The sequence below is a fragment of the Pongo pygmaeus genome, chromosome 12 (assembly GCF_028885625.2).
Source record: "Pongo pygmaeus isolate AG05252 chromosome 12, NHGRI_mPonPyg2-v2.0_pri, whole genome shotgun sequence".
Lineage (NCBI taxonomy): Eukaryota > Metazoa > Chordata > Mammalia > Primates > Hominidae > Pongo > Pongo pygmaeus.
In genome coordinates, this window is record NC_072385.2 from 132,515,117 (window position 1) to 132,537,279 (window position 22,163).

General features: G+C 48.9%; 1 long non-coding RNA gene across 1 annotated transcript; it reads left to right on the plus strand.

Annotated features, from left to right (window-relative positions):
• The first annotated feature begins 1,439 nt into the window (after positions 1 to 1,439).
• On the plus strand, positions 1,440 to 9,693 carry LOC134737827 (uncharacterized). Its single transcript, XR_010123197.1, has 3 exons — positions 1,440 to 1,588; positions 4,943 to 7,218; positions 7,465 to 9,693. It is a non-coding gene; the product is annotated as an uncharacterized LOC134737827 (long non-coding RNA).
• The last annotated feature ends 12,470 nt before the right edge of the window (positions 9,694 to 22,163 follow it).

Consider the following 22,163-nt stretch of genomic DNA (forward strand, 5'->3'; position numbering starts at 1 on the left):
GACAGAGCAAGACTCCGTCTCAAAAAAAAAAAAAAAGAAAAAAAAGAAACCCTAAGTTAAGTAACTCTGTGATGTTATCGTCACATGCTTTTAAAATTGTCTGCATCCTTCCCAGCATGCAAACTGCTTTTCTTGTTGTTTTGTCCTCAAGAAGCAAACTCATCAGGATGTAGGAATGGAGCCTGGCTGAGTGACTAGTATGCACCTGTTTATAGAGGAAGTTCCTGGAAAACATTCATGTTTGTATTATTTAAAAATTACTACACCAGAAATTAACTCAGAGAATGACCACTGGTCATCATTTCTTATGATTCAGGGTGTGTAGGGGAAGGGAGCAGGATGTTTGACGCCGTGTTGTGGCCGCGCGCTCTGTGGAGACTCGGGACCCTGAGCTTGCCGGGAAGGCTCTGGGCTGCGCTGTGTCCAGCGGCCTCTCTCTAACTCCTCGGTGCCTCCCATGCCCTGCAGTCAGGAACTGCTGGACCCAAGACTCGAACCCACTGCCTCTGACCTTGGGTCGGGTACTCTCTTCATTTTACCAAATGTAGAGAAACAATGTCTACATTGAATTAAAACTTTGATTTGTTCCATGCTAGCCCCGAAACACGGATAGAATTGCAGAGCTCATTCGAAGCTTCGCATCCGAAAGACAGAATCGTGTAACTTTAGGAACCTGAGTGCTTGAAATAAAATGACTGCAATTTATTAGCTCTGTGGCCTTTACCAACTCACGTGACCTTTCCAAATCTTTTTTTTCTTTGTAAACCAGAGAGAATTACACCGTCCACCTTGTGAGTCTGCTGTACAGATGACCTGAGATGTTCCTATCAAAGTGCTTAGCTCAGGCATAGGAGCTGAATTCTCCTTTCCTGCTCGTTTGAGCACAGCCTTGCCCCTAAAGCCCTCAGGCTCAGAGTCCCTCCCCCACATCCCATAATTACTTTTAGAAAAACACAGAGACTCACTCATGCTTTCCGGCAGCAGGGAAAAGAGAAGATTCTGGACCTCTTCCCTGACTTCCTACACTGCCTGAAGGTAAAGGCAACGAAGTTATGATGAGAAGCAGCCGAAGTTATGATGAGAAGCAGCCGCATCAGACCCAGAACATCTGGCAATTAGAGGCCAGTGGCTAATAGCTCAAGCCTTGCCGAGGCCAGGAATGTGGTTACAAAAGACGGTGCACCTGGGCCCAGCGGGAGCCTTCCAGAAACTGCCACACAGCCCTCCCCAGGACCCCTCCTTCCTGAGTGACTGAGTTCCCCCAGACCCTGCGCACAGGCCTCCCCAGCACCCTCCTTCCTGAGTGGCTGAGTTCCCCAGGCATTCCAAACACACCTTTCCTGTCTTTGTGTTTGCTCAGCCTGTCTTCTCCTCCCCTCATCCTTGTTACTTGAAATATCTCCGTATCTCCCCATTGCCCACAGCCGGATCCACGGTCGGTGACTAATCTCCGGGAAGGCGTCCAGCATGAGCCGTGAGGCCTGCGCCTGGGCCAGACTTTACCGCTCACCAGGAGTCTCTGCCCGCCGCCCCCAGCGCAGTTCTCTTCCCTGCTAGACGTAAAGTCCTGGGGACAAGCACAGCCCAAGTGAGCTTTGCTCCACCATCCTTACCTTAACTCTAAATCATGGCTGATTCTGTCACCGTCCTACTTCGGTAGTGGCTCCATGACTGTTTTTTTTCTTTTTTTTTTTTTTGAGAGGGAGTCTCACTCTGTCACCCAGGCTGGAGTGCAGTGGTGGCGGGATCTCTGCTCACTGCAAGCTCTGCCTCCCAGGTTCAAGCAATTTCCTGCCTCAGCCTCCTGAGTAGCTGGGATTACAGGTGCCCACCACCACACCTGGCTAATTTTTGTATTTTTAGTAGAGACGGGATTTCACCATTTGGACCAGGCTGGTCTCGAACTCCTGACCTCAGGTGATCCGCCTGCCTCAGCCTCCCAAAGTGCTGGGATTACAGGCGTGAGCCACCGCGCCCGGCTCCGTGACTTTTTAAAGTGAAAATCTTTGCTTATAGCCTGATGGTCACAGAGTCTTTGTACTTTTTGCAAATAATGCACCTGAAGCCGTGAGATTTGGGTGAGCTCCATTCCTGTTAATTGCTGTTTGAGCTCAGACAAATTATGTAACTCATTTGAGACTCAGTTTTCAGCTATAAAATTGTCTACCTAATAAGAATTTTTTGGCCAGGCACAGTGGCTCATGCCTGTAATCCCAGCACTTTGGGAGGCTGAGGTTGGAGGATCGCCTGAGCTTAGGAGTATGAGACCATCCTGGGTAATAAGGTGAAACCCCATCTCTACCAAAAATACAAAAAAAAAAAAAAAAAAAAAAAATTTAACCAGGCGTGGTGGCTTGTGCCTGTAGCCCCAGCTACTCTGGAGGCTGAGGTGGGAGAATCGCTTGAACCCACAAGGGGGAGGTTGTGACAGAGGGAGACTCCGTCTCAAAAAAAAAAAGAAAACAGTATATTTTATTTGAACAAAATAAATGTCAGTAAAAAGAAAAAAAAAATAAAAAGGATACAGCCATCTGAGCTGCCAGGGGGCAGCAGCAGCTTGTTGGGCAGAGTCACCGTCTTCTGCGCCCAGATCCCAGCAGGGTCAACCCCTTCCCTGCCAAGAAAGAGCAAGTCCCACCCTCTCAGGGGTCCGAGGGCCACAGCTGTGTCATCTGTGAAGATAACTGGGGAAAACGGCACTTCTGGATGCTCCAGAATTGTTTGTCTTATTGACCCTGTGGATAAATACCTCCCTGGTCTGGTGTGTGGAGGTAGCTAGAGCTTTGCCTGGGGCATTGTCGTGCTGTCAGCGTGAGTGGGCACTAGAGTAACCTCAGCTTGGTGGCGGAGACTGTAAGCAAGTCCAGGTTAGCAGTGATCATTCATCTTGCCATCTCTTCCTTCACTTGTTCATTCAGCTACCGGGAGCCCGGCTCTGTGCTCCTAGCTCTGTGACCGAGGTAGACATAAAATAGGCAGAGACTCCATGCAGGTTAGATACAGACTGGCTGGAGACTGTGTACAGTCAATACAGACCAAATATAGGCTAAATATAGACTATGTATAGACTACATATGGACTATAGACTAGATGGAGACGGTATAGCTATACAGGTTTGCAGCCTATATAGCTTAGCTATAGACCAGGTGTAGATTGGATATTGATTACATACATACAGATTAGATGTAGACTGCATGTATTAATAGATGAAATATAGAAAAGATATTGACTTGATGAAGACTGGATATAGATGGAAATAGACTACATATGGCCTAGATATAGACTAGATGTAGAGTACATATTGACTAGATACATTAGACTAGACGGACTGAATCTACATGAGATACTGACTAGATATAGACTGGATATAGACTAGATGTAGACTAGATATAGATTAGACTAGATGTAGACTAGATATTGACTAGATACTTATAGACTAGATGTAGACTGGATGTAGATAAGATATTGACCGGATATAGACTGCGTATAGACTAGACAGCCTAGACGTGGACTAGGTAGAGACTGTGCTGGGTTCTACTCCATTAAGGAGCATGGAGAAAGAGAAGGTGGACGAGTGACATGTTGGGCTGTGTGATGAATGTGGTGAGGAGAGCACAGGACCACCCAGGAGCGCACAGCAGGGGCTCCTTGCTCCTTGTGGAAGTGAAGAAAACCTCTTGGCAGTGAGGAGCCCTGAAACAGGGCTGGGGCAGCCATTGGAGGGGACAGTGACATCGTGTCCCAGGTGGAAGGGCCTCAGGGCTCCAGGGGAGTCTCCACAGCTAAGCAGGGTCCAATAGCCTCAAAGAAGGTGACCATTTTTTTCTGAGTGGCTTGGGGAAGCTCCTGGCAGGGCTGAAGAGGGGGCACATCTGAATGGAGCACTCAACAGGCAGCCTTTGTCACATCAAGGTTGGGGTTCCCCTAGAGCTGCAGGGGAAGAGGGCACCGTCCTTTCCACTCCCTGATGTGGAGGAGGGGTCCAAGAGGAGTTCTGGGGCAAGCAGTGTGTCCTGTGAGCATAAAGGTGTCAGGTGAAACGCCAGCAGGAGACAGGAGAGAAGGGGACTCCGCAGGCAAGGGGGAGCTGCGGGTCAGCTACAGGGGAGTTGGTTTCAAGGCCACTGATAGGAATGGCAGCAGCTCCACTAGCCCAGACTTCACTGTGATGAATCCCCCTCCTCCAGACCCATGACCTCCATAGGCCGGAAAACTCACCATAAATATACAAACATACTATGGCTGCCACGTGGATCCAGCTCCCAAAGCTGCACAACATGCAACCTACCCAGTTGCAAACCATCATACGGGGGCCTAAACTTTGTGTATTAGCCTTGCTTCTGTGGGGCGTTTGTGCATTTGGCATCATCCACACCCACCCAACCCCTGGTTAGGGCGTGCCTTGCTGGTACACTGGGGCTTCCGCCACCTCCCTCCCTGGCTAACTATGTCCTGAGACCCCAGAGCAGCCTCATTCACTGACCTGAGATGCCTGAAGTAGTGCCAGCATTAGATTGTTCCTCTGAGAGAGACGACACAGTCAGCCATTGCATTGTTCCTCTGAGAGAGACACAGTCAGCCATTGCATTGTTCCTCTGAGAGAGACACAGTCAGCCATTGCATTATTCCTCTGAGAGAGACACAGTCAGCCATTGCATTGTTCCTTTCAGGGAGATGACACAGTCAGCCATTGCATTGTTCCTCTGAGAGAGACACAGTCAGCCATTGCATTATTCCTCTGAGAGAGACACAGTCAGCCATTGCATTGTTCCTCTGAGAGAGATGACACAGTCAGCCATTGCGTTGTTCCTCTGAGAGACACACAGTCAGCCATTGCATTATTCCTCTGAGAGAGACAACACAGTCAGCCATTGCGTTGTTCCTCTGAGGGAGATGATACAGTCATTTGCTCAAAGCCATTGCATGTGTTTGTTTTCTTAAGGCACTTTCTGGAGAGAAGATTTTGATGGGGAAAGATAAGAGAGCATTTGGATGTCTATGCACCGTCAACAGAAATGAGGCTTCAGGCCAAGGCTTCTAAAATGCAGGATTCCCAAAGTGGCAGTCACATAAGACGGATCCCTCCATCGCCTTCTAGAATATTGAGAAGATCATCACGCCTGGGACTGGCTCATCACGCTGGGACTGGCTCACAGCACTAATCTTTTTCTTGTTAGCAGAGACTCCAGGAAGCAGATGAGCAGACCTATGGGCCTGCTATGTGCACCTGCCGCCTGCCTGGGATCCTGCATCACCCAAGTCTTCCTGCGGACCACCCTGGGTGGTGCACATGCGGTCATCATTGTACAAACGAAGCTTTAGTTCTATAATGAAAGCCCCTTTAATAAGTTATGCTCCTTGAAGACTGGGTCAGCGTCTCTTTCACCTCTTTATCCCCAGACTTAGCACAATTACAGCCCCAAATCGGCAATGGACCTTTGACCAAATGACATGTCAGTGCTTCAGGGAGCTTCACTGATCAGGACAGAAATGAGTGACTGGAGGAAGGTGACCCGGATGTCTGTAACCCCCAGAAAGGGTGAGATGGCTATTTCATCAGCCAGCATTGCCGAGTTGTTTGTGTGACGACATTCTGTCTGACTGCTGGGCCTTACCAGTGTGTTCTCTGCTGGAGCCATGACAGTTTGAGTTGAGGACATTTTACATCAATCACTGAACTGCACAAAAGATGGAAATCCAGCAAGGGACCCAGTCGACCTGACTGACCACAGAGCTACCTTTTGCTCTTTCTGGATGCCACACGGCCTCCTCATCCCGCCTGTCCTTGGAGCTTGTGTTGGTCCACTTTCATGCTGCTGATAAAGCCATACTTGAGACTGGGTAATTTATGAAGAAAAAGAGGTTTAATGGACTCACAGTTCCACGTGGCTGGGGAGGCCTCACAATCACAGCGGAAGTTGAAAGGCGTGTCTTACATGGCGGCAGGCAAGAGAAAATGAGAGCCAAGCAAAGGGGGTTTCCCCTTATAGAACCATCAGATCAGCTGGGTGCAGTGGCTCACTCTTGTAATCCCAGCACTTTGGGATGCTGAGGTGGGAGGATTACAAGGTCAGGAGTTTGAGACCAGCCTGACCAATATGGTGAAACCCCATCTCTACTAAAAATACAAAAATTATCTGGGCATGGTGGCATGCGCCTGTAGTCCCAGCTACTCAGAAGGCTGAGGCAGGAGAGTCGCTTGAACCTGGGAGGCGGAGGTTGCAGTGAGCTGAGATTGTGCCACTGCACTCCAGCCTGGGCCACAAAGCGAGACACTGTCTCAAAAAAACAAAAACAAAAACAAAAACAAAAAAATCCATCAGATCTCATGAGACTTATTCACTACCATGAGAACAGTATGGGGGAAACCACCCTCACGATTCAATTATCTCCTGCTGGGTCCCTCCCTCAACACATGGGAATTATGGGAGCTACAATTCAAGATGAGATTTGGGTGGGGACACAGCCATACCATATCAGAGCTGTGCTCCCAAGCACCCAAGTACTGCCGAGTTCTCAGGCTGGCAGCTCCAGCTGATGGCACGTCACTGGGGGGTGAGGGGTTGAGGACCTGAGCTGCCCCCAGGCTCTGCAATGGAAAGCATCAGGCTGGTCTTGGACATTCTGGGTGGGAACTGTCTAGAACCTGGATGCTGGGTTGGAGAAGAGCCTCAGGTGGAATCGCCAGGATTCTCAGCTGTCGAGAATGTCACCTGCTGCTGTACCCCCAACAGCAAGGGAGGCACCTGGCACATCGTGAGCAACTCTCGTGTATTTGTTGCATGATCTAGTCCAAGAATGGCCAATGAGTTTCACCTGCCAGTTTTCACAGGCCTGTGTGCCGGGAGTGTTCCTTACCATTTTTTCATTATTATTCTGCTAAGGAGGATTTTTAGACATTATATTCCTAGTCAAGCCCTCATCTCTGCAATGAAATTATAATACCACTGTTGACCCAAAGCTGAGTAGCAAGCACTAGAACTGAGGGAAATCATGGTGAGATTTATTCTGAGCCAAGTTGGAGGACTTAAGCCCAGGAACACAGAATCAGTGTCCACTGAGAGTGTATCTCAAAGCAGACTCCAGGAGGCACCGTGCACTTACATTTTCTAACAGGCGGATGTGTGTGGCCCAGAGGGTGGGAGAGGCAAGCAGTGAAGCAGCCGTGACATTCCTGAGATTCTGATGAGCGCTCGGTGGCACTGCCCACACGATAAGGTAAGTATGCAGTTGAGTGGGGGCTACAGGGAGACTGGTTCCCTCCTGTCTTTATTCTACAGGTTTATGATAAACAGGTTTATGACCAGTACCTGCCAGTGAAATAGTTAACAAACCCCAGTTACATGGGCAAGAGGCCAGCTTTAGGTTAGAGGCCTTGGTTTTATTAGCTGTGGGTCCCAATGCAGCCATTAGAGGCTACTATTAAGATCTTCTTTTCAATGTTCCTTTTCTGACCCCACACAGGAACTATAAACCTGTTCATGTGTTGGCCCTCTCGAGAATCGCAAATATTGCAATGGCCAAGAATTTTTGTTCACCCACGAGCTAATGTTGCCCCCTTGGGAGTGACTCTGCCAGACTGAGGATGCCTGGCCTGAGTGTAGGGCTGCTTTGGGTGTGAGGACAGGAGTGGCCCGTAGCCCCGTGAGCAGCCACCACCCGTGAGAAGCCCAGGCTCCCAGCCGCAGGGGGCCTTGTGTCTCTGCCCCCAGGTCGGTGCAGACGGGGGCCAGGGTCCCCACCTGCCAGCCTGGTGCTCACTGCACAGCAAGAAGGTTTCCCAGCGGGAACAGACTGAACCAGGCCCTGGTCCTCCAAGGACACAGAAGTCAGGGACAGAACTGAACTGTGACCAATCGATGGATCTGTCGTCGTTGATCTCAGGCTGCCTTCTTATCAGAAGTTCAAAGTTCTTCAAAGTGAGGAAGATCAACTGGAGGATTTCAACTGATCTTTTTTTTTTTTTTTTTTCTCAAACCTAACTGTTGAGTTCAGGGTTTCCAGCCGTCTCTGTGCCCAGGTGGGGCCGTTTCTGACGGCAGCATCACTGGTGCACAGCAGTGGGTGACAGGGACCTCGGCCGCATTGCGCCTACGCCGTGCAGGATCACAGAGGTGCTGGGAGCTAGGGAGACAGCAGTGACCCTCCTACAGCGGTGACCTTGTTCTCAGTCACAGGGCACGTCCCAGTCACAGGGCACGCAGTGATTCGTTGTGTGCTCAGCAAAGGTAGATCCGGGCTCCCAAATAACGAAGGGGGAGGAGAGGATGGCGGCAGCAAGGCCCACGCTCCTGGGTGCCACCTCGGGACATTCTGACTCTGGTTTTGGGAGGGACCCAAGCATATGCATTTGAAGCAACCTCCCCAGGTGATTCTGAGTTCCAGGTAGTTTGGGGGATCCCAGATCAGCCAGCAGCACCCCAGGTTCAGCAAGGATGCTGGGTTTCCGCTCGGCAGCTTCCTAGCCTGCAACAGGACAGGTGCTTCCACCCTACTCCGATCTGCAGGGAGCCCTAAGAAACTGGTCTCAGCCAGGATCCCAGGAGAGACGAAAGTGCCCTGGGGCTGCGTGGCTGGAGGACAGCATCAGGACAATCCGCAGAGCAGGAAGTAGGGAACCCAGCTGAAGGCTGGTGCACTCTCTGGGTCAACAGCAGGCGGCTGTAGGGCCTGAAGGGGCAGGGGAAGAAGACACCTGGGGAGACGGGCTGCCTGGGGAGCATCTCTGCAGTGACCTCGCCCCAGGGTGGGACAGGGGCCTACGCCAGCCAGCTCCAGTGACTCCTCTAGAAGGAGTCTGGGTCAGCGGGCTCTCACTCACTCTCCATGTTCCAGTCTCTGGGGCTGCCTTTTGGGCCACACCTGATTGCAGCCAGGGCAGAGGGAAAGTGTGGGATGGAGCCACCCTGCAGGAAGGGACACCATCCGTTCTGTGCAGCCAACCACTCTGGCTGAGGCTCCCTCTCTAACCTGTCTCCCCAGCCTGAATTATTGAAGTTATTGAAAGATGACCATTTTGAAATCATCTGCTAATCTTGTCTATTGTTCCCTTCTTTGTGTTGTGAACCCGGAAAATTTGAGCCAGGCCTCAGTTAATTTAGAAAATTTATTTTGCTGAGGTTGAGGACGCGCACCTGTGACACAGCCTCAGGCGGTCCTGACGACAGGTGTCCAAGGTGGTGAGAGCACAGTTTGGTTTTATACATTCTAGGGAGACATGAGACATCAATCAACACATGTAGGATGAACATTGGTTTGGTCTGGAAAGGCGGGACAACTCGAAGCAAAGGCAGGAAGACTCGAAGCGGACGGGGGCTTCCAGGTCATAGGTAGGTAAGAGACAAATGGTTGCCTCCTTTTGAGTTTCTGATGAGCCTCTCCAAAGGAGGCAATCAGATGTGCATTTATCTCAGTGAGCAGAGGAGTGACTTTGAATAGAATGGGAGGCAGGTTGGTCCTAAGCAGTTCCCAGCTTGGCTTCTCCCTTCTCCCTTTGGCTAAGTGATTTGGGGGTCCCTGGATCTCTTTTCCTTTCACCCTGTCCATGAGTGTCCGGTGTTTGACTCCCACTTATAAGTGAGAACATGTGGTATTTGATTTTCTGTTCCTATGTTAATTTACTTACTACAATGGCTTGCAGCTCCATCCATGTTGCTGCAAAGGACATAATTTTGTCCTGTTTTATGGCTGCATAGTATTCCATGGTGTGTATGTACTACATTTTATCTAATCCACCAGTGATGGGCACCTGGGTTGATTCCACATCTTTGCCATTGTGAACTGTGCTGCAGTGAACATATGGGAGCATGTGTCCTCTTGGTAGAATGATTTGTTTTCCTTTGGGCATATACCCAGGAATGGGATTGCTGGGTTGAATGGTAGTTCAACTCAGAGTTCTCTGAGAAATCTCCAAACTGCTTCCCGCAGTGGCTGGACTGATTTCCATTCCCGACAACAGTGTATAAGTGTATCCTTTTCTCTGCATCCTCACCAACATCTGTTACTTTTTTACTTTTTGGTAAAAGCCATTCTGACTGCTGTGAAATGGTGTCTGCCTGTGGTTTTGATTTCCATTTCTGCGATGATTAGTGATGCTGAGCATTTTTTCACATATGTGTTGGCTGCTTGTATTTCTTCTTTTGAGAAGCGTCCATTTATGTCCTTTGCCCACTTTTTAACGGGGGTTATTTGTCTTTTGCTTGTGGATTTAAGCTCCTTATAGATACTGGATATTATACCTCTGTTGGATGCATAGTTCGTGAGTATCTTCTCCCATTCTGTAGGTTGTCTGTTTACTCTGTTGATAGTTTTTCTAGCTGTATAGAAGCTCTTTAGCTTCATTAGGTCTCATTTGTCAATTTTGTTTTTGTAGTAATTGCTTTTGAGGACTTAGCCATAAGTTTTTTGCCAAGACTCATATACAGAAGAGCGTTTCCTAGGATTTCTTCTAGGATTTTTATAGTTTGAGGCCTTATGCTGAAGTCTTTGAAATCCATCTTGAGTTGATTTTTGAATATGGTGAAAGGGAAGGGTCCAGTTTCAATCTTCTGTGTATGGCTGGCCAGTTATTCGAGCACCATTTATTGAATTAAGAGCCTTTTCCCCATTTATTGTTTTTGTCAGCTTTGTTGAAGATCAGATGTGTGGCTTTATTTGTGGGTTATCTTTTGTGTTTCATTGGTCTATGTGTCTTTTTTGTACTTATACCATGCAGTTTTGGTTGCTGTGGTTTTGTAGTATAGTGTGAAGTTGTGTAATGTGAGGTCTCTGGCTTTCTTCTTTTTGCTTAAGATTGCTTTGGCTATTCGGGCTCTTTTTTGGTTCCATGTGAATTTTAGAATAGCTTTTTCTAATTCTGTGAAAAAAATGTCATTGGTAGTTTGAGAGGAATTGCACTTAATCTATAAATTGCTTTGGACAGTATGGCCATTTCAATGATATTGTTTCTTCCAATCCATGAGCATGGGATGTTTTTCCCATTTTTTCATATCATCTTTGATTTCTTTCAGCAGTGTGTTGTAGTTTTCCTTGCAGAGATCTTTCACCTCCCTGGTTATCTGTGTTCCTAGGTATTTTACTGTTTTTGTAGCTATTAAAAATGGGATTGTAAATGCAAATTTCTTCATGCCTACTCCTGTCCTACCAAGCTGGGATTACTGGGGCTGGGGCCCAGCAATGTGTGTTTCAGTAGAGCCCTTTGGGTGATGTAAAAGTTTGAAGAACATTGATGATGAGAGGAGGGGGGGAGGGGCAGCACAGTCTTCCATAACTGTGCTGAGACCCCACTGTCTATCTCCTGCTCCAGACCCCAGCACTCTGCACCCCTGGCCCCTTCCCTGAAGGGCCCTCCCCTACCCCACCTTGCCCTCCCCTCGGAGGCTCCTCCTGGAGCACCTGCTCCCCTCACCTCTCCCAGCAACCTGGGTTCACACCCCTCCTCGGCCCACTCCCCTTTCAGGCCAGGCCATTCCAGAACAAGGGATTTTGGAAGTAGAGCCCCACTCCCTCCCCTTCCATATTTGTTATTCCACAATAAAGATGTGCCACTTAGAGAGTGGAACTGACTTGCTCAAGGTCACAGAACCAAATAACTCAGCCCTGGAGGAAAACCCAGGTTGATTTGCATGTGGGGCCATTCATGTGTGAGCGGATTTCCTGAACTTGATGGCAGTTCATAATGGCAGCGAGCCTGACTCGCTCTCTCTCTTTTTCTCTTGCTCTCTCCATTCTCTCCCCTACCCTACCAACACATCCCCTTTTCGTCCTCAGCGGGGGCAACAATAATCGCAGCATGGTTAAATCCAGATTGAAGTAATTTGTTATATTGTGAGAACATTCACATTGGATTTCAATCAATGTCACACTTAATTGAGGAGTAGAAGGCTTCGCATTCTTTGTTTGTTTACAATTCCTTCAAGAGTAATTAACATAATAAAGATATTTATATTCTTGTTAAATTTCAAAAACAAATTCTTCTTTTATTAAAGATGAGATAAATTCAATAGCCTTAATACTAAAGGCCTATGCCTCTTGTAAAAGACTCATGGAGGTTGACATTTTACAACATATCCAGAGGGAAAATGCGGTTTTTAAAACTTATAGTTGTTCCCATAGACAAAGCCAAAATTCCTTTTGGCAACTTGTATTTGAAACGAGCCATTGTGTGTGCGTGGCTGCATGGGCTGTGGGTCCCGCCTTTCTGTCCCAGGAACCCAGAGCCCCCCGACTTGGGCACAAGGTCCCCACACACCCAGTGGGAGAAGGCTAGGCGGTGACTCCACCCAGCGTGCTAGCTCTCCTTAGAAGTTTCCAGCCAACAATTTTAAAACTCAGTCAGAACTTGGTTTTCATTGTTCACTTCTGAATTACCAAAACATCTCCTGGGAGTTCATGATCCACTAAGATTTTGTGTAGGGATTGTTCTATTCATTTGGTGATATTGGCTCACAGGCATGAGTAATTACTGAACTGTCTCTGTCTCCCTCCCTCTCTCTTTTTGTCTTTCTCTCTTATAAGAGCAGATGACTTAGGGAGACCAGCTGTCCCTCCCTCTCCCAGCAGGAGGTGTGGGTGTGGTTTTGCTGACTCGAGGCTGAGTATGGGAAAGTGGGAAGGGTAGGTTCAGGGCCAGTGCTTCTGGATTTGGGCCCAGCTCCCTCCACCCCCATGACTGTCTCAGGCCCGCAGGGTCTCTGCCCTATTGAGAGATGAGGATGGGGAAGCCCCGGGCCTCCCAAACAGTGTGGGGAGGGCTAAAGTTACCATGTGAAATGTGAAGGAATTTCTATAACCAAAGCGCTGTCTTCCGGGAGGGAGTCCTCAAGAAGCCTCAGCTCTGGCCCCGTGAGAGGGAATGCTCTCGGAGTGACCCACGTTTCCCTGACTGCAAAAAGAGACCTGCAATCAGAAGATAGATTCTTTTTTTTTTTTTAGGTTTTCTTTTCTCTGATTGTGGATTAGAATATAGATAGTTTTCAATTCTGGTAAGCACAGGTTAGAAAATTTCATCTCAAGCAATGATCATTGTTGCTGTTTTGAATCTTTTTTTAATGGATAAATGGACCCCATAGCTCCTTGTTGTGTTTCTTCTTTTAATAGATAAATGGACCCCATAGCTCCCTGTTGCACTTCTTTTTTTAATGGATAAACAGACCCCATAGCTCCTTGTTGCATTTGTTCTTTTAATAGATAAATGGACCCCATAGCTCCCTGTGGCATTTCTTTTTTTAATGGAAAAACGGACCCCATAGCTCCCTGTTGCATTTCTTCTTTTAATAGATAAACGGACCCTATAGCTCCTTGTTGCATTTCTTCTTTTAATAGATAAACAGACCCCATAGCTCCTTGTCGCATTTCTTCTTTTAATAGATAAATGGACCCCATAGCTCCTTGTCGCGTTTCTTCGTTGGTAATTTTCCCCCAAGCTCTCAGGTAATTTGGTTGTTGCCTCCCAAGTGAATGGGCTGTGGTGTGTTCCATGCCTGTGACACCTCAGAAGGACACACAGCAGGAAGAGGCGAGGCCGGGTGCACTGCCGTGGGCAGCCTCGTGGACACATCATAAAAGAAACGCTCTGACCGGCGTGGACAAAGCTCTGTTGGTGTGGGAGTGGTGTCTTTTTCTGCGTGGAAACTGCAAGAATAACTACATCTCTTTCTGCACATCACCCAATTAAATCACACACGGAAATGATACCCTGAGTGGGGGATTTGGCCAGCCTCTTTAAACATGGGAGGAAGTCCTGAAACCAGAATTCCTTGAGGATGAACACAGAATCTTTTTGTCCTTTGGAAGGGGCTCTGGCCTCCAAGGCTTTTGTAAAACGGAGGCTGTTCACTCCTTGTCCCCCTCAGTCTCCTTGTGTCCTCCCACCCCAGTCAGGGCCCAGTACCTTGCCTGGGTCCCACCCTGAAACCACCCCTTCCAATCTCCTCCCCTCATCACTGCCTCTCCTGAGCCTCTTTCCTCAGTGGTCTGCCCTGAGATGCCCGTAGGAAGGAGACTGGTAACTGGACACTCAGCGCATACTTACTGAACATTGATTCTTTGTCAAATGTTGATGAAAAAGGTTATCCTGAAACTTGTTTAGAAATAGGAAGGCAGGCTATATTCACGGGACTGCGGGGGGCACTTGGATAGGTGCAGGGACCATGACAATGGGGTTTGCAGTGGGGAGAGATGAGAGTCAACTCCAAATACAACAAGGACACGTGGGGTTTTACAGCCAGGAGCAGGGGGTGGTCAGTGGGTGGAAAATTGGGAGAGGAAGTATCAGGGTAAGCCACTGAACAGGGTCCCACAGAAGCCAGGCCAGGACAACGGGAGGATGGGGAACCGGTCGGATATCAAGGATAACCAGGCAGCAAGGGCATGGGGTTCCACTTAAAATGATTTAGTGGGATTTTTGATAAAATTGGACACTGCATAAAAGAACACAAAAGCCCCCAAATCAGGACCCCGTTGAGAGGAGAGTTCAGAGGAGCCCGACTAGAATTATTCAAGGAGAGGATCTGTGTCACAGCCTTGCACTGGAGGTATTAATGGTGGGAAAGATGAAGCTCAAGACCAGGCAATGCAGTGAGAAGCGCGGAGAGGACTAAGCCCGTAGGCCACAGCGAGGGACGAGCGGGGGCTTTGGTGCAGAGGAAGGTGGGGAGGGCGAGGACGGCCTTTAGAGGAGGAGAAGTTGGAAGGGAGAGGAATGCTGGGCCGCAGATCCGTGGGGAATAGGTGAGGAGGGGCTGGAGCACTGGGAACCCTCAGCCATCACCTGAGAGAGCAGCCAGCCAGGGAAGACCAGGCCACAGGTGAGGTGCTGATTCTATTTTATCCCAAAGACAAGAGGCAAGTCACCTTGGGCACACCATGCCACCATGCTTTGGTTTCTGAGAAGGCATCTTCCCAAGTCACTCCTGGCCTAGTTCTTACTCCTCCCCAGTAACAGAAGGCAGCTGGGGACCCTGCTCATTCGATGGGCTCCGGGCCTCATCCTTCCTCCTCCCCAGTAACAGGAGGCAGCTGGGGACCCTGCTCATTCGATGGGCTCCTGACCTCATCCTTCCTCCTCCCCAGTAACAGGAGGCAGCTGGGGACCCTGCTCATTCGATGGGCTCCGGGCCTCATCCTTCCTCCTCCCCAGTAACAGGAGGCAGCTGGGGACCCTGCTCATTCGGTGGGCTCCGGGCCTCATCCTTCCTCCTCCCCAGTAACAGGAGGCAGCTGGGGACACTGCTCATTCGGTGGGCTCCGGGCCTCATCCTTTCTCCTCCCCAGTAACAGGAGGCAGCTGGGGACTCTGCTCATTCGGTGGGGTTCATCAGAGAAGAGTTCCGTCTCTGTTTCTCCTCTCTGGATGGTAGGAGCAAATATCATGAATACAGGTCACCTCTGTGGACCAAGCTGCCCTTCAGGTGGACTGTCCCAGGATTTAGACTGAGGGACACAGGGTGGAGGAAGGGAATTCTAACACACTCAACAGGCAACCAGGAAGAAGCCATTTTCTTCGCTATCAATTGTTGGTAATAATATTACATTTCGGTCTTCATTCGTGTGACTTCTGAGCTTATGCCTCGATGGGTTTTGAACTCAGGCTTTAACTTCCCCCAGTGTTGAGGAACAGCCACATATCTTAAGGAGCAGAATCTGGGGGCCAGAACGACGTGTGCACAGACCTTTGGCTGAGTGAAGAAGCGTGACTTGAAGCCTCAGGTAGGACCATGCGGGGTTTTGATCTCAGTGGCCAATTGCGGTTGTGATGCTCAGTGGCGGCTGCATTATAGGGGCCAGCAGGTGTCCAGCCGTGATGGCTCAGCTGTGGCAGGCTGCACTGGAGGGGCCAGCGGGTGTCCAGTTGTGGTGGCTCAGCTGTGGCAGGCTGCATTATATTGGGCCAGCAGGTGTCCAGTTGTGATAGCCCAGCTATGACAGGCTGCATTATAGGGGCCAGCGGGTGTCCAGCTGTGATGGCTCAGCTGTGACAGGCTGCACTGGAGGGGCCAGCGGGTGTCCAGTTGTGGTGGCTCAGCTGTGGCAGGCTGCATTGGAGGGGCCAGCAGGTGTCCAGTTGTGATAGCCCAGCTGTGGCAGGCTGCATTATAGGGGCCAGTGGGTGTCCAGTTGTGGTGGCTCAGCTGTGGCGGGCTGCACTGGAGGGGCCAGCGGGTGTCCTGTGCTTTGGGGACAGGGTGGCTGTAGCAGATGGGCGTGGTCAGGAGCATCAGTAAATAAGGCACACTGGCGAGCCTCAGCAGGCATAGCTGAGCAATGTTAGGAAAGAACCACTTCCTCCTTCTCTCTGACATTCACAGGTTACAAAAAACGTAGCTACTTTTACTGTGTTCCTTAGCCAGTAAGCATAGAATTTAAAATTCAAAGAAAGCATGTTTCCATCTGTCCCACATTTTGCATTAAAACTGAAAGCACAATTACATTTAGTGGAGCTATGATTTGAGTGACTGTAGATTTCTCTCTAGAAACCGGCACATAAAGGTGAAGCTTGAAAGTGTTAAAAGAGGAGACTGTCGTCAACAAAAAATCCATTTGATGAAGGCAAAATAAATTTAGTTCCAGAGGAAGCAAAACACAGAGAATTTGTCACTAACAGACCTGGCCTGGTGAAAGTCTTCATATGGAACTTGTTCAGCATGAGTGGAAAGAGTGCCAGCGTAAACTTGGATATTTAGGAATGAGGAAAGAGAAGTAGAAACAGTAAGTATCAGAACAAATATAAAAGACTACTTCTTTTTCTCTTAGTTATTTAAAATTTGTGAGCGTGGAAAGGAAAATTTATACTGTTTGGCGTGGTTTTCAACATACACAGATGTAAAACACCTGACATTTATGACAGGGTCACTGAGGAGGACTGTGCAGCTGCAGGTTTTCCACACTCTACAGGAAGTGGTGTCCTATTAATTCCAAGCCAACTGTGAAAGATGACATGTGTCTATTGCAATAATTAGAGCAGCTGTTAAAAGAATGATTCAAAGAGATATAGCAAAATGCAGTGTAAATTTAGATGGAATACTAAAAAGACTTAATCTGAAAGACAGAGGAACAAAAACAGAACAGACACACAGAAAAAAATGGTAATTTTAAACCAAATTGTATCCATGATGACATTATATTAATTAATAATTACACATTATATATTAAAAATAATTTAACTAAAAGGAGACTGAGCGAATAAAAACAACCCCAGTATTGTTTTCAAGAGTCATGCTTTAAAATTAAAGATACACATAGGTAGAAGTTCAACAGATGGCAAAAATCGTACCATGGAAACATTGAGCACAGAAGACTGGATGGCTATGTTAATACCAGATAGACTGAATACAAATAGTATTACCAGAGACAAAGAAGGACATTTCATAGTAATAAAAGGAAAAATTATCAGGAAGGCATAAGTTACCAGTGTATAATTATGATTGCATGAAAAGTGACAGAATTAAAGGGAGAAATAGACTTTTTCACAAAGCAGAAGACTTTAATACTCCTCTTTTGGCAATTGATAAAATAACTAGAAAAAAAAGTTAAGACCTAGATGATCTTCAAGTACTGCCAATTCCCGTGATCCAATCAACATCCATGTAACACTGCACCCAACAACTGCACATGCTGTTTTCAAGGGCACATGGGGCATTCGCCCAGGGGATGGGTGTCATCCTGCGGAGGGAGAGGAAGGGCAGGTGTGAGGCTGGAAGCTGTGGCAGGTGCATTTGCAAGTGCTTTCTATGAAGGCAATGGTGAGAAGATGATGAGTGCTCTTTACCTGGACTGGGAATCTTTATTCCGAGTTGAGATGGAACTGGATCTGTGTTCGGAGCAGAGTTGGCCTGAACTTGTCTCTGAAAAGTGGTTCGAGGCAGGGCTTCTTTTGCATCTGTGTTACTAATCATCCCCTCTCCATTATCGGACATAAACTAGGGAAGCATAAGAATCATTCAATGAGTCAAACTCTTGACTCACCTTCCCCAGCTGAAAAACACCACCGTGCAGAAGTGGTGTCTCCAAGGGTGGAGGCAGGGAGGGAGAGCGTTTCCTGTTAAAATTCCCCAGAAGTACTTGTTAGTGCCCATGTGCTTGGGTTTTACCTTCCAAGATTATGACATGCCCGATGGCTGAGAGCCTGCTTGTGTCAGGAAAGAAAGGATCTTGGTGTTCTGATTATTCTTCCTAATGATGGTTCTAAATCAAACCTTAATGGCTGTATTTCTACCAGACTGAGGGGAAGTATTTTAGATCAGTGCTACTCAACTTTATTGCACTTAGAAATCAATAACATCTAACATCTGCAGATCTCAAAAATGAATGTGGCCTCAACTATCAGCAACACTCAGTCCCTGGACAAACCAGAAGACTGGCCAAGGAGCTCTGGTGTGTCCTCACTGTTCCCTTCCTCTCTGCCTGCCCAGACGCCTACACACTGCACCTGCATCTGGACTGGTTCGCAGGGACCTTCCGTGGGTTGTGCACCTGCATCTGGACTGGTCCACAGGGACCTTCCGTGGGTTGTGCATCTGGACTGGTCTGCAGGGACCTTCCGTGGGTTGAGAGAAGACTGCTGTTGTGGACACAGCGCGTGAGGCCACAGGGGTCTTTTCTGTTGCTTTTGGTGGCTGGGGTGACCTCAGAGCCCATCCTCATCTTTCCTGTCCTTCATGGTCAACCCCAAGGACCTCTCTCCCACAAATTTCTTTCATTCTCTCTCTGGGAAAGGTCTCTGCCTGCTCTGAGTATTCTCAGACTTGCTCTGACCTCCTTGGGGTTCCTTCTGATATGCCTTGGTTTCCCTCCCTGGCTTCTACCACCTGGATCTCTGCGAAGAATGCCTGGCCTGAGTCCTCCTGGAGCCGGGGTGCCCAGTTCCTCCAGGCTGTGTCCTGGCAGCTGCACTTCAGTCTTCCCCTATTCTCAGTCCAGGTGGCTATGGTGGGGATGTTCGCCCCCGCCATGCCTCCAGGAAGAGCACATCACCAAAGGTGGTTCAACTTTTTATCCAGGAATTTTTGGGGAAGTCTTCGGAAGCAGAAGAACCCTGTCTACTGGGACAGCCAACACTCAGGTTAACGTGCATGTGGATCTGCTGGGAGCCAACGTGTGGAGAGGGGTCTTGAGTGGAAGGTGAAGGCAATGAGGATGAGAGTAGGAAAGAGAGCCGGAAGGAGCAGAAAGGTGGAGGGGAGAAGCTGGGGCAGATGTGGAGCTAGAGATGGGAAAGAGAGGGCGAACTTCAGAGAGAGAGAGGAGTGAGGGAGAAAGGAAGAGAGTCTGGGACCTACAGACACACTTTGAACATCTGGACCCAGCTGTCATTTCAAGCCTCCCCAGGAGCTTTGCATTATATGAGCCAACAGACTCATTTCCCTTTTTACTTAAGATCATTTCCATGGGGTTTTCCATCCCCTGTGCACACACGTCTCCCGTTCCTGCTCTGCAGGGTGCAGCACAGCACCTGCGCCTCCTGCCATGTCCCACACGACCTGACTCTGCCCCCTCCCCAGGCTGGTTTCCTGTGATTGCACCTGCCTCCACCCAGATGCTCCTCCTCCTCTCAGGACCTCCCTCCACATGGACCTCCCACTCAGGTCCTTTACACTCAGGTGGACCTCCCACTCAGGTCCTTTACACTCAGGTGGACCTCCCACTCAGGTCCTTTACACTCAGGTGGACCTCCCACTCAGGTCCTTTACACTCAGGTGGACCTCCGCCCCTCTTTCCAGCCTGAGCCTCCAGCCTTCCCTGAGTTCCCCACCACATTTGGTCAGAAGCACTCCTTGGTAGCCCAGGACTGGGTACAACGTGTATTGTGTAGAAAGCGCTCAGTCCATGAGGGCGGCTGGACCCTCCCTTGGCATTTTGTGGGCTGTTGTATTAATTGGTGCAAGCTCTTTCCCGTCATGTACTTTAATACCCCAGAGGGGGAAATTTGGGGTCCGCAGAGGGGTTGTTCCCTGTTTTAATGGAGTGTGAGTGAACACATGATAAAGGGAGCTGAACAGAACTCGGCACAGGGTCCTCTGGCCTCAGCACGCTCTGGAGTTCAGAGTGTGGGCAGATGAACAAGGAGAGCTGCACAGTTAGACTGAGGATCGCCCAGGCCTTCCTTAGAACCTGTGTCTGCAGGTCGGCTCTGTGGCGGTCGGCCAGGTCCTTCTGTGAGCCGGGCAAACCTTGAGTGCAGGATGGCTGCAGGAAGGCCCTTCGTTCCATGGAGCCCCTCGGCCGTCCCCTCCCACACATCCTCCCAGAGACAGGCAGGTGGAGCAGACTGCCCCAGTTTACAGATGGAGAAGCTGATGCTCAGAGGATGAGGCAGGGCCGTGGCCAGACGAGAATTCCTTTCTCTTTTTTCCTGCTTGTCGCTGCGGGAAATGTGGATTGGTGTCCGCTGCTGTCTGGGGACTTTCCCCCAGTGCTGCCCCTGTATTACCTCATCCTGAGACACCACGGGGAAATGTGAGCAGTCCGCAGACTGGGTTTTGGTGATTTGGCTGAGTCGTGCCCTGTGTTTAGATGTGGGGCTAAGAGGCTTCCCGAGGATGGACGGATGGACGTGCTGCGGCTTCTGGCCCGGGGCAGTGCCTGGCTGGTGGCAGCTGCTCAGACGGCGTTTGTTGCCTGTCTAATGAATGAATGCCCAGAAATAATCTTGGGCATCCAGCATCACTTTAAAGGAGGTGCCGCTTTCAGGTGTATTTTCCACATAATCTAGATTTTGCCTGTTGTCACTTTTAAAAATTATATTGCCCTCTTCTTCACTTTCTTAAAGAGACAGACTCTGCTAAGCTGAATTGAATTATCTGCGGTGCTGACCGTTGAACAGCTATTCCACACATGGGTGATGCTGAAGTCATTCAGGCCGGGGGAGCTATTTGTCCCCAAGTCAGGGCCACGGGCTGCCTGCGACATCAGCACTGCCTCCTGCCTGGCACAGAGCCCGCTCGCAGACAGCTTTCCTCACCGTTTTCCACGCCAGGAGGCCGCCTCTCCCCACCTGCTGTCCTGTGCGGGGCCGCGGCGGCTTCCAGGCGCCGGGAAATGACTTCTCTGTCTCACTTCCTATGCAGTTCCTGGAAGCAGACGCTGCCTCTCGTGATGTTTTTATCTTAGGCCCACGCAGAGTCCCTGTCACACGGGAAGTGGCCAGCCTGTGTTTGTGGAAGAAATGAACAAACAAAATCATTTATCCACCTCCACTTTCCAGCCGTCCTGTCTGCCAGGGGAGTACCAGACGCAGGCCCAGGGGTCCATTCGCCCCTTCTCAGCTGAGATGTGTCAATATCTGTGACTCCGTCAGACCCTGTGGAATAGTGTCCACGTAAAGTCTCAGAGAGTTAACAAGGCACAAGGATTTAAAAAAATGTGTATTTGTGTGTCTGTGGGTCTGTGTGTCTCTGTGCCTGTGTGTAAGTATGTACCTGCTGTCTGTGTATCTGTATGTGTCTGTGCATAAGTGTGTGTATCTGGGTCTTTGTGTCTTTGTGTCTGTGTGTGTGTTTGTGTGCGTGTAGGTGTATGTGTCTTTGTGTGTGTCTGTGTGTGTCTGTGACTTTGTGCATATGTCTGTGTATCTTTGTATGTGTTGTGTGTGTAGGTGTGTATAAGTGCGTGTGTGACTGTGTGTGTTTGTATCTCTGTGTATCTGTGTGTATAGGTTGTATATGTGTCTTTGTGTGTGTAGGTGTGTATTTGTGAGTTTTTATGTCTGTGTGTGTGTTTGTATATGTATGTGTAGGTGTGTATATGTGTGTGTCTGTGTCTGTGTGTGTGTGTCTGTGTCTGTGTGTGTGTGTCTGTGTATATGTTGTATATGTGTCTGTGTGTCTGTCTTTGTGTGTTTTTGTGTATGTCTCTGTATCTGTATGTGTGTCTTTGTAGGCTGTGTGTGTAGGTGTGTATATGTATCTTTGTGTGTTTGTGTGTGTTTCTGTGTCTGTATTGTGTGTGTATGTCTTTGTGTGTAGGTTGTATATGTGTGTGTAGGTGTGTATATGTATCTTTGTGTGTTTGTGTGTGTCTGTGTCTGTATTGTGTGTGTATGTCTTTGTGTGTAGGTTGTATATGTGTGTGTATGTGTGTATATGTGTGTCTGTGGTTTTTTTTGTGTGTGTCTGTGTGTGTATTGCTGTATATCTGCGTGTAGGTTGTATATGTATGTGTAGGTG